The sequence below is a fragment of the Canis aureus genome, chromosome 37, assembly GCF_053574225.1.
Source record: "Canis aureus isolate CA01 chromosome 37, VMU_Caureus_v.1.0, whole genome shotgun sequence".
NCBI classification, from domain to species: domain Eukaryota; kingdom Metazoa; phylum Chordata; class Mammalia; order Carnivora; family Canidae; genus Canis; species Canis aureus.
Window position 1 is genome coordinate 8,381,641 of NC_135647.1, and position 14,301 is coordinate 8,395,941.

The 14,301-nt window shown below is 38.7% G+C and overlaps 1 long non-coding RNA gene across 34 annotated transcripts in view; it reads left to right on the forward strand.

Moving 5' to 3' along the window:
* The window catches only part of LOC144306781 (uncharacterized), a 350,851-nt gene that overhangs the window by 90,553 nt on the left and 245,997 nt on the right, over positions 1-14,301 (forward strand). For 4 of the 34 annotated variants that reach the window (XR_013373886.1, XR_013373884.1, XR_013373871.1 and 1 more), the window contains exon 3: positions 7,571-7,730. The exons of 27 other annotated variants lie outside the window; for them this stretch is intronic. This is a non-coding gene — a long non-coding RNA (uncharacterized LOC144306781). Of the gene's footprint in view, positions 1-7,531; positions 7,731-14,301 lie in introns of those variants that run through there. 3 more of the 34 variants (XR_013373885.1, XR_013373876.1, XR_013373890.1) reach the window with 1 other exon arrangement.

The window sequence follows — 14,301 nt, forward strand, 5'->3', positions numbered from 1 at the left end:
CCCTTCAAAGTACTGAAGGGAAAAGTGAAGAACTAGCCGGACTATCGTGGAAAGGAAAGCCGATGAATGAGGGGTTTAGGGACAAATAAGCTTCCAAGCCAATGAAGCATCTTTGCAGCGTGAAAATTCACAACTTGAAAGTGAGATTGAGCAGCCAAAGCCGAAGCTTCAAATTCTGCCTGAATTACACCAGGAACACATCACGCAACGTCAGAAAAAAGTGTCTGAGGAGGAAGGACTCTGCTGGGGAATCAGTAAGAAACCTCCCAGCACGTGGAGAAACATGAACTGTGCAAATCAGATTTGCAGCCTCTGCAAGAAGATGACTGAAGATACAGGCAAAGAATCGAGAGAAGCACTTGCACCATCGAAAGGAGATCCTCTTCCATGAGGAAAGGGCCCAAGACAGCGAGGCGGCCTGTTGTTGACTGAGAGAATCCTCAAGGAGCTGAGAGAAGAAAATCATCACGCAGGCAAATGCTGGCCACTGCCGAGTCCAACTCCAGCCTCTCCCAAGGGGCCCGTTTGCTCCCGCTGCTCCACCCGCAGCCCGCAGAGGCTGCAAGTGTCCAGGGGTCCCCAGGGTCACTTGCAGGTGTGACTCAGCTCACAACGGCCAGGTCCCGAGCACCCCCAGCCAGGGCACAACATCTGCACGTGTTTTCTGTCTTTACAGCAATTTTCATTGTTCTCTTTTTGGTTTAGAATTGTAATTTAATTGAAGCTACAATCACTCTTATTCAAGTAGATCTAGCATTATAATTTTAAGATAATATTTTTCAAATAAAGATTCAGTTAATATAATTCTTATGAATTCATCATTTTCACATCATTGGACCCTCTAGAATTAGATAATGTAAGTATTGTATTTTGATTTAAATAAAAAATCCACTATGGCTTTAATTATCATTAAAATTTGGCATGGATACGAACATTTAAAACAAAAAAGACCATTTTTTGTATGGCATAAGCATTTTTGTATGCCATTTTTAAATACGTGAACATGTATTAGAACTTTGTACAAGAAATCTAATATACCTGAATGAATTTTGATTGTCTTTTTTTTTTAATTGGAAAAGCCCCTAAATAACAAGAACATTTCATTCTAACTTCATAATATTTCTATTAAATTAGACCTAAATCCATAGGTTAGTTTAGGGGAGTTTAAGTATTGTAACCAATTTTTTTTTGTTATTTTTAAAAACTTTTTTTGTTTTAAGATATCGTTTGTTTAAATATTTTTAACTTTTACACAATTAAAAGCTTTTGCTTGATGGCAAACACACACACACAATGCAGATATGAGTCACTTTTAGTTAGTATGACAGTATCAGAGGATAATATAAAAATAAAGCTGCAAATTTAAAAAAATGTAAAAAGAAAGGAAAATCATGCTCACACAATATGCATATACACAGAAGATACTTAGTTCACATACATAAAAACAGAGTTGCCTGAATATGGGACAAGATTCCAACCAGAGACACTTCATCCCAAATGGTACAGATAGAGACTGTCATGAAGGCTCAGTTCACCAGCTGTGGCATTGATGGGGGGAGGAGAGGAATGGGGAGACTTCCAGAAACTAGCAATAGGACAGTCTGTTCCCATTCCTGGGCCTGGAGAGAGAAGGGGGTCATCTGGGCCCAGTAAAGAGCTGTCCTCATGACAGGCAAAACAGGAGGGAACAAGGAAGATGGGCCCCACCCTCCCTCCTCCTGTCCTCCCATCTACAGCTGGTACAAGTATCAGCCACCTAAGGCCTGGGTCGTCAGGTGGGGGCACACAGCAGGCCAGGAAAGGGCACAGAACTGATTTAGAGAATGACCAGCACCATTCTCAAGTCTATTCCATCAAAGAGTATGTGTTTTATTGCTTTCATTCGCATCTATTTATTTAACGCAGACAACTTCAGAGATATTGCAGATTCAGTACCAGGCCACCACAATAAAGTGAATATTGCAATAAAATAAATCAAATGCATTTTTTGGTTTCCCAATGCATATAAAAATTATGTTTAGGGGATCCCTGGGTGGCTCAGCGGTTTGGCGCCTGCCTTTGGTCCAGGGCGTGATCCTGGAGACCCGGGATCAAGTCCCACATCAGGCTCCCTTTGTGGGGCCTGCTTTTCCCTCTGCCTGTGTCTCTGCCTCTCTCTCTCTCTCTCTCTCTCTCTGTCTCTCATGAATAAATAAATAAAATCTTTGAAAAAAATATGTTTACATAATACTGTATAAGTCTGTCTATATTAAGTATGCAATAGCATTATGGCTAAAAAATGTACACCCTTAATGTAAAATGCTTTATTACTAAAAACTGCTAACCATCATCTGAGCTTTCAGCCAGATCATAATCTTTTTACTGGTGGAAGACCTTGTCTCCATGTTAAAGGCTGGTGCCTGGTCAGGGTGGAAGTTGCTGTAGGTTGAGGTGGCTGTGACCATTTATTTTTCTTTTTTACAGATTTTATTTGTTTATGTATTTGAGAGAGCACATGAGCAGAGGGAGGAGCAGAAGGAGAAGGAGAGAGGGAATCTCAAGCAGACTCTGTGCTGAGCATGGGACCCAACGTGGGGCTCAATCTCATGACCCTAAGATCATGACCTAAGCTGAAATCAAGAGTTGGACCCTTGACTGACTGAGCCACCCAGGTGCCCCTGGCTATTTTTAAAAATAAGACAGTAATGAAGTTTGCCATATTGATTGACTCTTCCTTTTTTGAGTGATTTTTCTATAGCATGTGATGCTATTTGATTGCATTTTACCCAGAGTAGAACTTCTTTCAGAATTGAAGTCAATCCTTTTCAATCCTGCCACCCACTTTATCAATTAAGTTTATGTAGTATTCTATCCTTTGTTGTCATTCCAACAATCCTCACAGCATCTTCACCAGAAGTAGATTCCATCTCAAGAAACCATTTTCTTTGCTCATCCATCAGAAGCACCCCCTCATCTATTCAATAATGAATAGATAATGAATGATAATGAAATTGCAGCAATGCATTCCCATCTTCAGACTGTACTTTTCATTCCTTTGTGGTTTCCACCACATCTGCAGTTACTTCCTCTATGGAAGTCTTGAACCCCCTAAAGTCATCCTTGAGGATGGGAATCAACTTCTTCCAAACTCCTGTTCATGTTGCTTTTTGATCTTTTCCCATAAATCATGAATGTTCTTAATAGAATCTAGAATGGTGAGTCCTTGTAAGTTTTCAGTTTTCTTTGCCCAGATACATCAGAGAAATCACTATCTATGGAAGCTCCCAGCATTATGAAATGTATTTCCTAAATAAAACTTGGAAGTCCAAAAGACGTCTCAATCCACATACTGCAGAACGGATGTTGGGTCAGCAGGCATGAAAACAACATATATTTTGTTGTCCATCTCTACCAGCTCTTGGGTGACAAAGTGCATTGTCAAAGAACAATAATATTTTGAAAGTTGTTTTTTTTTTTTTTTCCTGAGCAGTAGGTCCCAACAGTGGGCTTAAAATATTCAACAAACCAAAAAAAAAAAAAATATTCAGCAAACCATGTTGTAAGCAGATGTGCTGTCACCCTGGCTTTGTTGTTCCATTTATAGAACACAAGCAAGGGTAGATATAGCATCATTCTTAAATTCCTAGGATTTTCAGAGTGGTAAATGAGCACTGGATTCAACTTCAAGTCAGGGGCTGCTTTAGTGCCCAACAAGAGAGTCACCTCTCCTTTGAAGCCAGACATTGACTTTTCCTCTCTAGCTATGAAAGTCTTTGATGGCATCTTCCAGTAGAAGGCTATTTAATCTACATTGAAAATCTGTTGTTTAGTGTAACCACCTTCATGAACTATCTCAGCTAGATCTTCTAGAGAACTTGCTGCAGTTTCTACAGCAGCACTTGTTGCTTCACCTTGCACTGTGTGTTTTAGTGATGGTTTCTTTCCTTAAACCTCATGAACCAACCTCTGGCAGCTTTAGACTTTCCCTCTGCAGCCTCCTCACGGCTTTCAGCCTTCAAAGAATTGAAGAGAAAGTTAGAGCCTTGCTCTGGATTAGATTGTGGCTTAAGGGAATGTTGTGGCTGATTTGATCTTCTGTCCAGACCACTCAAGACACTCAATGTGTTCATTGGAGTAGCACTTTTAATTTCCTTTAAGAACTAACTCCTTTGCATATCCAAGCTCTCTCTTTGTCACAAGATGCCTACCTAGCCTGTCTTGGCTTTTGACATGACTTCCTGACACTGAGCTTAATCATTTCTAGCTTTTGATTTAAAGTGAGAGACATGTGAGTCTTTCTTTCACTTGAACACTTATAGCCCATTGTAAGGTAATTAACTGTCCTCATTTCTTTATTACTGTGTCTCAGGGAATAGAGGGGCCTGAGGAGAGAGAGAGATGGGGGAAATGACTGGTCAGTGGAACAGTTGGAACACAGAACATTTATTAAGTTCTCTGGCTCATATAGGTACAGTTCATGGCATCCCAAGGCAATCAGAATGTAAAGTCAAAGATCAGTGATCACAGATCACCATAACAAATGTAATAATAATGAAAACAATTGAAATATTTTTAAAATTGTTTCAAAATGTGACTCAGACATGAAGTCAACAAATGCTGTTGGAAAAATGGCACTAATAGACTTGCCACAAACATCCAATTTGTAAAAAAACCCACACATTTGTGAAGTGCAATAAAATGAGGTGCAATAAAACGGAGTGTGCTTTATTTAAACAGAGTGTTTGTGATTACTACATCACATAACTTTAGCTATGAAGGGGATCTCATTTCATCTTTAATTTCTTTGTTCACATGTCTTGGACAATTATATGTACATAGATGTACCTGAAGAGACCTCCAGTGAAAATTGCTTGCAATCATATGTTATTAGCATTATGCCCTTTAATCATTTCATTCCAGCACACAGCCTTTTTTTTTCACTTTCCCAAATATGCAAGGTCTCTTCTTCCCTCAAGATCTTTGTTAAGTGTCATACCTTGTGGAAGCATTCACTAGCAACACGCATTGACCTAGAACGTGTTTGGTCGTCAGAACAACCCATGATACAACTGGTTCTACAGATGTAGGGTGTGACACAGAGAATCTCATCAGGGTCAGTCAAGTGAGACCTTGGAACATGCTGTCAAGGAGGGAGCAGAACAAGGGGGTGGCATGCCTTTGAGGACAGAGTCTTAATAACAGTCAAGCAGAGAGAGGAGGCATTATAGGAGACAGAGAAATGACCGTGGAAATAGGAGTATCTGCCCAGGGCAGTGTCTCAGAAGACAAGAAACAAAAACAAAAAACCAAAAAAAAAAAAAAGAAAGAGTTTTAAGAAACAGATACTGCACTGAGCACAGCACTAGCAGGTAGAAAGCACTTCAAAGATTTAGGGATTTCCTCCCAAACACATTAATTATTTCATTCATTCATCCATTCTAGAAATATACATGTGTAGCCAGGTGCCAGGTAGTAATCACATAGAAGTGAACAAAACAAGCACTGACCCTCCTCTATCCTCAAGTTTATATTCTTAGGGAAGAGGGAGTAGGGTGAGGGAGGACAAGACACAAACTAAAACATATAATATTAGATAGTCATAAAAACCAAAGCAAGTTAAAGAGATAGGAAGATCACATGGTGCTACTCTGAGTTGGGCAGACAGGGAAACCTCTCTGATGAGGGAATATTTAAATGGAGAATGGAACGAAGTCAGGCACAAGGTGTTAGCGGTGGTGATGATTGATGAGATGATGATGATGATGATGATTGCTGAAGAAGAGACAGAAGAAGATGATGATGATAAAGACTTGTAGACCATTGTTGTCAGTGGTACCAAGGGATGTGAGATTTTTAAGAAGGAAGAAATGGCCAACAACTGAAATGCAACAGTAATGTCAAAGTAAAGGGCAGGGAAGTGTTCATTGGATGGTGAGATCTAGCATTTAAGCAGGCTAGTGACCCTGAAGAGAATAGTTGCAGTGACTTGTGTAGAAGGAAAATAAATTGCATATGGTTAAGGAGTAAGAGGAAATAGAGGGGAGATTTTTTTTTTAAATTAGCAAAGAGGAAAGGATGGCTAAGGAAGTAGTTGGGCACAAAATGATATAAAAGAGGATTTTGGGTTTGTTTCCCCCTTCCAGATCAAGGTTTCTCAACCTGGTACAATGAACAGTTGGGGCTGGATAATTCTTTGTGTGGAGTGGGCGAGGGGACAGCCTTATGTACCATAGGATAATCAATAGCATCCCTGACCTGTACCTACTCGATGCCAATGGCATCCTCTCCATCCAGTCGCAACAACTAAAATTGTCTCTAGATATAGCTAAGTATCCCCTGGAGGAAAAATCACCCTCGATGGAGAACAATTGCCCCAAACTGGGATGGCCTGAATATGTTTGAAATGATGGAGAAAGAGCCTGTGGAGAAGGAAAGAGAACAGATATTGGAAAGGAAGGGTCTAAATGTTGAGGAGTTACACTTGGGAAGTTCAACATGTTTTCCCTGAAAGTGAAAAAAAAAAAAAAAAGCACAACCATAAGGACTACTAGTAAATACTTTGTTTTATGAGTTTAGGGACAAATATTGTCATTCTGAATTAAGGAGAAAGCGTTCAAACTGAAAAAAGAAAAAAAATGTATTTATTGCAACAATTTGGAAATCCATATATGCAAACTTTCAAGGAAAAGCAGTATTATTAAAAAAGATAAACCATCAGTTATCCTCTTACATGTTAGTAGAATTAAGACAAATGCAAATGTTTGAATTGGATAGTAGATCATATGATTCACAAATTGCCCCTTAGCCTGGGAAGTGCTTAACTTGGGATTGAAGACAGATGTTTCTGATATGACTCATGTATTTTTACCACTTTCTCATGGGCATGGACTGAGTTTATTCCTCTCTGTATCTTGGTGATGTCAGTGTCTTGTTTACACAGAATGAGCCTGCCTAAGTCAAAACTAACCCATCACGTGATGCATGGTAAAAATACATAGGCGGGTTTCTTTTTAGATAGAATATGGTTGCAAGCTCTCAGATAACAGACTTGATTTCTGGTTGCAAATATGAACTTTAGATATTTGAGAATGTGCTAGAATAACAATTTTCAGAGTTGAGAGGGATTGTCAAAATTACATTTCATGACTTGAAAGTTGCCATCAGGTATCGCGCATTAAAAATAAAAGTTGTGTTTCTCCTAAGCAGAGAACAAATGTGAGTATACTACTTGGCAATTATGGATTTCCCCCCTATATTAAAATCAAATGTTAATCTATACCTGAAAAGACAACTTGGCATCTATTGAGAGCCTACTAAATAGCAAACTAATGTAGTTATTTTATGATGTGATTTCCCTAAAGCTTCATGACAATTCGGTGAGCTAGGTATTATTCTCATATGCCAGAGAGAAAAACGAGCAATCGCCCACATAATTATACTGCAAAACCCAACAATATGGAAACAATGTTTTATGTCCAAAGCAGATCTTTGGACATTCTTCCCTCAGTGATTTTTACCATTCTCTGATGAGATCTCAACTTCTTTTTAACAGTAGATACATAAACTGAACTACTTTTGGATTGATATGCAGGAAATTTATTTCATCCAGCCAGTCTCTGTCCAGGGAAGTTTACAGATGTGATTTTGACTCCTCACGTCATGTCTAGCAGAGTGCTCTACAACCTTTCCTGGCAGTCCTCTCCAGCAACACACTAAGGAAATGATCCACTGAGGGTCATATCAGATGTCACTAAGAGGAAATTTTCTTTGACATTTAAAATGAGAATTTGGGTTTGCCCATTGCCTTCCCTATGAGGAGAGATTTATGATTTTTTAATTTAGTCAGGCTTTTGCAAGCACCCTTATTGTGCTGTAAGATTTGTTGGAAGTTATTATATTCAAAAGATTTAAAAAGCCCTCAGAAAACTATTCATTTCTTGTAGATAACTAATTTCCATTATGAGGACCCTTTCCTTGAATGGTTAGTTCTTCTAACATTTTCTTAACTTTGATGGTAACTGTTACTGTGTACTTGGTGTATGTTTATATCTATCTGTCTGTCTATCTATCTATCTATCTATCTATGTATCATCTAATCTGCTGCTCTAAACGTTTTGTTTGCTTTCTTTTCATTTGGCTCTTAAGAGCCCCCCAAAACGCTCAATAACTTGTGGAGTATATTTAGTCCCAGGAAAAAAGAGCATCTCAGATAAGCTTCATTTCTCCCAAATATCCTAAAGGGACACACCGAAGTGATTTAAAAAAAAAAGAAATCTGTGGACGTGTTAGGATATTCAGTGTAAAAGCTTCCTGTGAGCCTCTGACTAGCATCTCACTCAGCTGAACAAGGGATCTCTCTCCAACGAGCTGGTTGACGAAATGATTTGGAAAGCAGAGTTGGGTGGGCCAGTGGGGAAAGATAGATGAGTGGCCTCTGTGTCTGTGAGGTGGTCAGTGAGAGAGGCAAATCCCTTCCCCCCACTCCCATGGCTGTATGTGCCACTCTTCCTCTATACAAAGACAATTTGCTTTTCATGTAGTAATGAAGAACAATGTTTAACAGACAAAGGAGCTTCTAGTTTATTATTGTGCTGTCTTTGACTAGAGCTAGATGCTGGGAAAAATGGTAATTCACAGTGTGAATGCTTCTTTTCCAGCCGTACGGGTTATGGCTGAGCATGTACATTGTATATTGCAGATGGTACAATAGCAAACTCTGTGAGAACGAGGAAAGAATGAATTACAGCTTTTTTCCCTTGCTAGCCAAGAAACCAGGAATTTCTTCACAATAATTTTTATGTATGTCTCTGTGTGTATAGGTTATTCCTTGGCAATATGCACTGTAGATTCTGATAAATTCTTTTAGGCTTTAGGGTTTTTAAAGGAATGTATAAAGTCTACCATGATGCTCTTAGAACACCTGTGTTCTCCTGCTTTCTCCCCCCATAAACTGATACAAGGCACAGGTGGTGCCTCATTAACTTATTTCATGCAAATAAAAACATATTGCATGATTTCTTCTCCTTAACTATATAATCACTGAAACATGATTGTGCTGATTAATGCAACAAACTTTGAGAGGGAAGAATTCAGCATTTTTTGTCAGTTCCCTTATGGTGAAGGGATTTGCAGTCCATGTAAATCTGATTTAAATGAAAAAGTAGTGGGAATGCCTCTTTCCTATGTAAGAAGTCTATTTTCCCCTATTTAGTCTTTTCTGTGTGTCATAGGACACGCAGAAAGAATTGGAAAAAAAAAAAAAAAGAATAAGACCAAATTTCCCATGGAGGTAGAGGAATTGGAAACCCAGATGAAGAATCATCTTTAAATAAGCACACTTATGAGTTTTGATTCAATGTTCAGATATTGTTATCAATATCCAAAAAGTGACATTGATTTGCTTTGGAAATAATGATGGAAAAATAGCGAATGTGTACCAGAATGCTTTTAGAGTTCTAAAATCATACTGGAAAATGTCCGAGCATTCCAACACAACTATAAACAGTACCATTCTGTATTTAGGGGGTGATGGCAAGTCTGTTTTTAAAAGTCTTTTGCGATATTATTTCTGTTTTTAATTTATTGAATTAAAGCCAGATTTATTCAATTAAGATAATACACTTCAAGGTTAACTGCCATTTGCTGTTCATTTAGGCAAGCTATTGTACAGTTATGTAAATTTCATGAACAGAGACACTGCTTGAGTGTCTTAATTACAAGCAAAAAGTGTCATTTAAATATGAATTAAGTGAATAGTTGCCAGTATTTCCTGTTCCTGTATTTTCTATCTTCTTAAAATCTAAGGGTTATCCAAGGATCTATAGTGCATCCTAAGATTATCTTTTTTCCTGTAGGACAAAAAAGCCCTTACTACTAAATATCATTTTTAAAAGTAGGAAAAACATGTAAAAACGTGTAAAAATATCATTATCTCATTGATTATAAATCAGAGCAATATCTGAAGAAGGAGGTGCCCATTTTTCCCAGTTGGCCCCTGATCATCTTTTTTACATTGTCATTGAAATGTAAGAATTATTTCACTGATACAAGGAGAGATAATTTGCTAATGTGTCATTTGCTTAAATTCACTCTATTTGTGAATTCATATTTTTAAAAACATCCTCTTTTAAATCTACCCATTTATACGGCACCCATTCAGTTTCCAGACTCAAACCCTGGAATGTGCATAGTTTTACCACTGCTTTATCTTTATTGAAAGAAACATTTATTTTCAATTGAGAACTGTCACAGCTATAGTTGTGTTTAGCAAAAGTGACCCCATGACCCGATTCTCTGCTGATTTCTGTGAAATAATTCCCCATGCATCTCGGATTTACTGACAAGTCTTGTTTTTGTTTGTCTCTATATTTTTGGATGGTTCTTGTGTATCAAAATGACCTAGAGGACAAATCTGGCATTAATCATGAAAGGAAGGGAAAGATTCACAATTAGTTAATGAAAACCACACCTCAGTTCTGGGCAGTCCGTTCCCAGACCCTGTCCTAAGCCATACGGCTGCAGGCAGCCTGGGGAGATATTCCCAGCCGCCCCCCAAGGTAGCATCAGCTTGCTCCCCCAGGAGTGAGGAGTTCACACTATTCACTGAGTGTTTGCGTCATCCTTTCCAACATGTTCCCACTGATACATTAAAGGAATTAATTGCTCATAATGATCTCACCATCTGTTAACAGAGGTTCATACCTACAGGCTGGTGGCATGCGGTGGTTCTATTCAGGGATCAATAGGCAATGCCGGGCGAACGCTTTCCCACATTGCCTGCCTTTGCGCACTGAAAGGGGGAGGAGAGCTCGGTGCCGGCCATCTGCTCCTTGTCTTTCTATGCGAGACCTTGATGCGGTCCAGCACAGCTCTGAGCTGACTCCAGTCCGATTGGAATGTGGCTGATCTGAGAGCCTCTCAAAGCTGTGAAAGTGAGTCAAAAGGAGATGCCCATTGTCCGGCATGGCTGAAAGAAAATGATCACTTTAAAATTCATAACTCCCAGGTGCCTGCCATCTATTCATGGGAAAAACCCTCTGAACTTCTCTTCATTAAAGAGAGAGAGGGGAGTCTTGCTAAAAAGAGAGAAAAGGAAGTAGTTTGTGGGAATGTGCAGGGGATTTTCAGGCTAAACAAATGAGGAATTTGGAATTTTTTCACTTGTATTAAAAGGGCTGTGTAGGGAAGGGCAAGCTCTTATTTTAAAAGGGGTGGGGAGGGGGATGCCTTCCTGGGGCCCTGGAGCAACTAATAAAGAACATTTTAATTTTTCTCCAGGAGAATTCAAAGATCACCCTGCCTTTTTACTTTTATTACCTGAAGCTGAGAAAATTTTCCCATTTGATTCTGAATGCCATTCATAGTTGATTTCCATTCCTATTCCATTAGCTTGGGTGGGAATTTATGGAGGAATGAGTCTGGGAAATTCCTGCATAGGATATAGGACATCAGTGGACGCAGTGAAACTCGGAGCTATCAAGTGTTTCTGCGGAGTTTATTCAAGCACGGTTACCTATACCCACCAAGGCACCTGCCAGAAGTAGAGTTCACTCTGTGCCTTGACTGGCTCAAGAGCAGCAAAGGAATGAAAAGATCTCTATGCCTAGCAGCTCAAGATTCATCCTAGTCCCAGAGCTTTGGAAATCCCAGGGCTGGTGGCTCAACTACTCTTGGCTGTTGGTCATTGTAGAAAATTGGTGTTGCACCAGAGCCACATGGGAATTCAAAAGGAATTTATGGATTAATGGATTGAGAGCCAAACAAAAGTACAAATAGAGACACCTATGTTCTCTCTCTCTTTTGTTTCAAGTTTTTATTTAAATTCTAGTTAGTTGGGATGCCTGGGTGGCTCAGTGGTTGAGCACCTGCCATTGGCCCAGAGCATGTTCCTGGAGTCCCGGGATAGAGTCCCACATCGGGCTCCCTGCATGGAGCCTGCTTCTCCCACTGCCTGTGTCTCTGCCTCTGTGTGTGTGTGTCTAATAAATAAATAAATAATCTTTAAATAAATAAATTCTAGTTAGTTAATGTGTAGTGCAATATTGGTTTCAGGAGCTACGTTCCATCTCTTGAAAATCTTTTATCTTACAGATGATGACTCATGGGGCTTACGTGACATGCTCAAAGTCACATAGTCGTAGAACCTGGACTACAACCTTAATTTACTGATGATCTTTTTTCCTACTACTTCATGCTGCCTCCCCAGTGGTGGAGGGTTTAAAATTATTTTTGCTCAGCTTCCCTAATTAAAATATAGATCAATATCACCACCTAAATAATACATGGTCCCTTTTAAATTAAATTCTGAGCTCTTAGAAAGATTATGAATACCAATATTTATCACTAGCACATACAAAATAGAAAATTGATCAAGCAAGGTATTACTATAAGTCAGAAAATACTGCAATAGGTGGCAGCACCTATTGGTGACACAGAGTGGTAAAGACCATTTCTCCTGGACATAAATAACTGAATTAAAGGAGGAAGCAGGAAAGGTAAGAATCGACAATGATCAATACAGAGTCAAAAAATCCTTTCCTTGACAAGCAGGGAGTCAAAGGAGTGGATGGTGGAAAGGAGATGCAAGAATCTAGAAATAACCCAAACTCTGGAAGTCAGAGAAGGTATGTCTGATAGAATCAGTGTTGCCGGTGTTTCCTAACAAATGAGAGGTCACCACCTTAACCATATATTTTTTTCTAGAAATTTAGGATCAGTCTGTTGAGAATGTTTGTGTTGCTTGACTTTTCCTCCATGGGAGCATATCTTTAATTTTTAGGATAGTGAATGGGAACATAAAATTCTCTGAACAGAATGTGACACATTGTTTTTATGGTAGACTGAAGTGGTACAAAAAATTAATCACCAATCCAAATTTATTATTAAATTGTTTGACTCTATAGCTTATATGGACAAAGTCAGAATTGGTGAAATATGGGCGAGAACACCACCCCCTCCATCCCCACCTGCTATGAGTAGTATAAATAGAGTAAGAATTGAAGAATTGGGAAAAAGATTAATAACAGTCCAATGGGAATGGCTAACATTTTCTCAAGTGTTTTAGCTTCAGCCTGGAATTCTGAGGGAGAACCCAGAGATTATTCTAGAAAAAGTAAAAAATAAAGGTAAGCCAGAAGAAATGAAGTACATGTTACCCTTAATCCCACTTTTAGGGAAAACTGCTAGAAACTTTTCAGAGTATATAAAACAATGACAAAATAAGATCATGTTTATATTATCTTACACAGTATTTAAGTTGAAATATGAAATTGCAGATACTTGACTATTTTTGACCTACCAAAAATATTGGCAATTTAAAAGCTTTTCACTCAAGGATATGTGGAGAACCTCATTCTTTTTCAACAAATAGGCTACCAAATTTATTTTTTAGTGGATTCAAATACGTTTAGGACCTATGTGAATAAATGTTCTCTAGAGGTTCTGAGTGTCTCAGCTCTTCTCGAAATTGTATTCAGAACCACATGCAGATTTCACAGTAGAGTTCAAATAATTTATGCTATAGGAATACAGTTCATTAGACTTTTACTTAAAAACTCATTCATTATTTTTTCCCTCTTGCAATGAAATAATAGCCATCTTCCTACTGATACACATACCCCTTCATGACTGCAAGCTTGTAATAGACCATCTTCTCAACTGCTGGCATGGGAGGAGTACCCCTAGAGAGAATGCACCTTAAGAATGAGGCATGCAGAGATATCTGGCTCCAACAATGACAATGGCTACAAGCAATGCACTCCACAAACCCCAAACCAACAAACTACAGAACACCAATAAAGCACAGTACAGAATTCACAGATAGTCCATTTCTTTAGTGGATTTGGGTGTAGAATACAGATGGTGGGATCACAAGGGACAGCCTGATCACTGGCTCTGTTGTCATTTGTGGGCTAAGGTCTCCTATGTTTTGTCTTTAAGACTCGAATTCTTAGGGTGTTCAGATTCCCAGAGGAATACATAAGTGTTCATTTGTTTACAACTACTTTATTTCGAACATTTATTTTTCTGTCAAATGCCACCTGAAGCCTGATAGCTGCATCTCCTAAGCTTCTTCTTGTTATTTAGTTTTTTATTTTTCCCCACAGACTGTGACGAGGGCCAGAAATGCCCATCTTTTCTATAGAATGAATGCATTTTCTTTTTCCTTTCAAGAATCCTACAAGAAAATTTCCTCTTCTTTTAATTATTCAGTTTTCGAGCACAGTTTTTTAAACCTGCTCTGCCGTTGTAATCACTTTACATTTGCTTGATCATCTGACTCAACTTTGTTCTCCATTTTTATGTTCAAAATTAGAACATAGA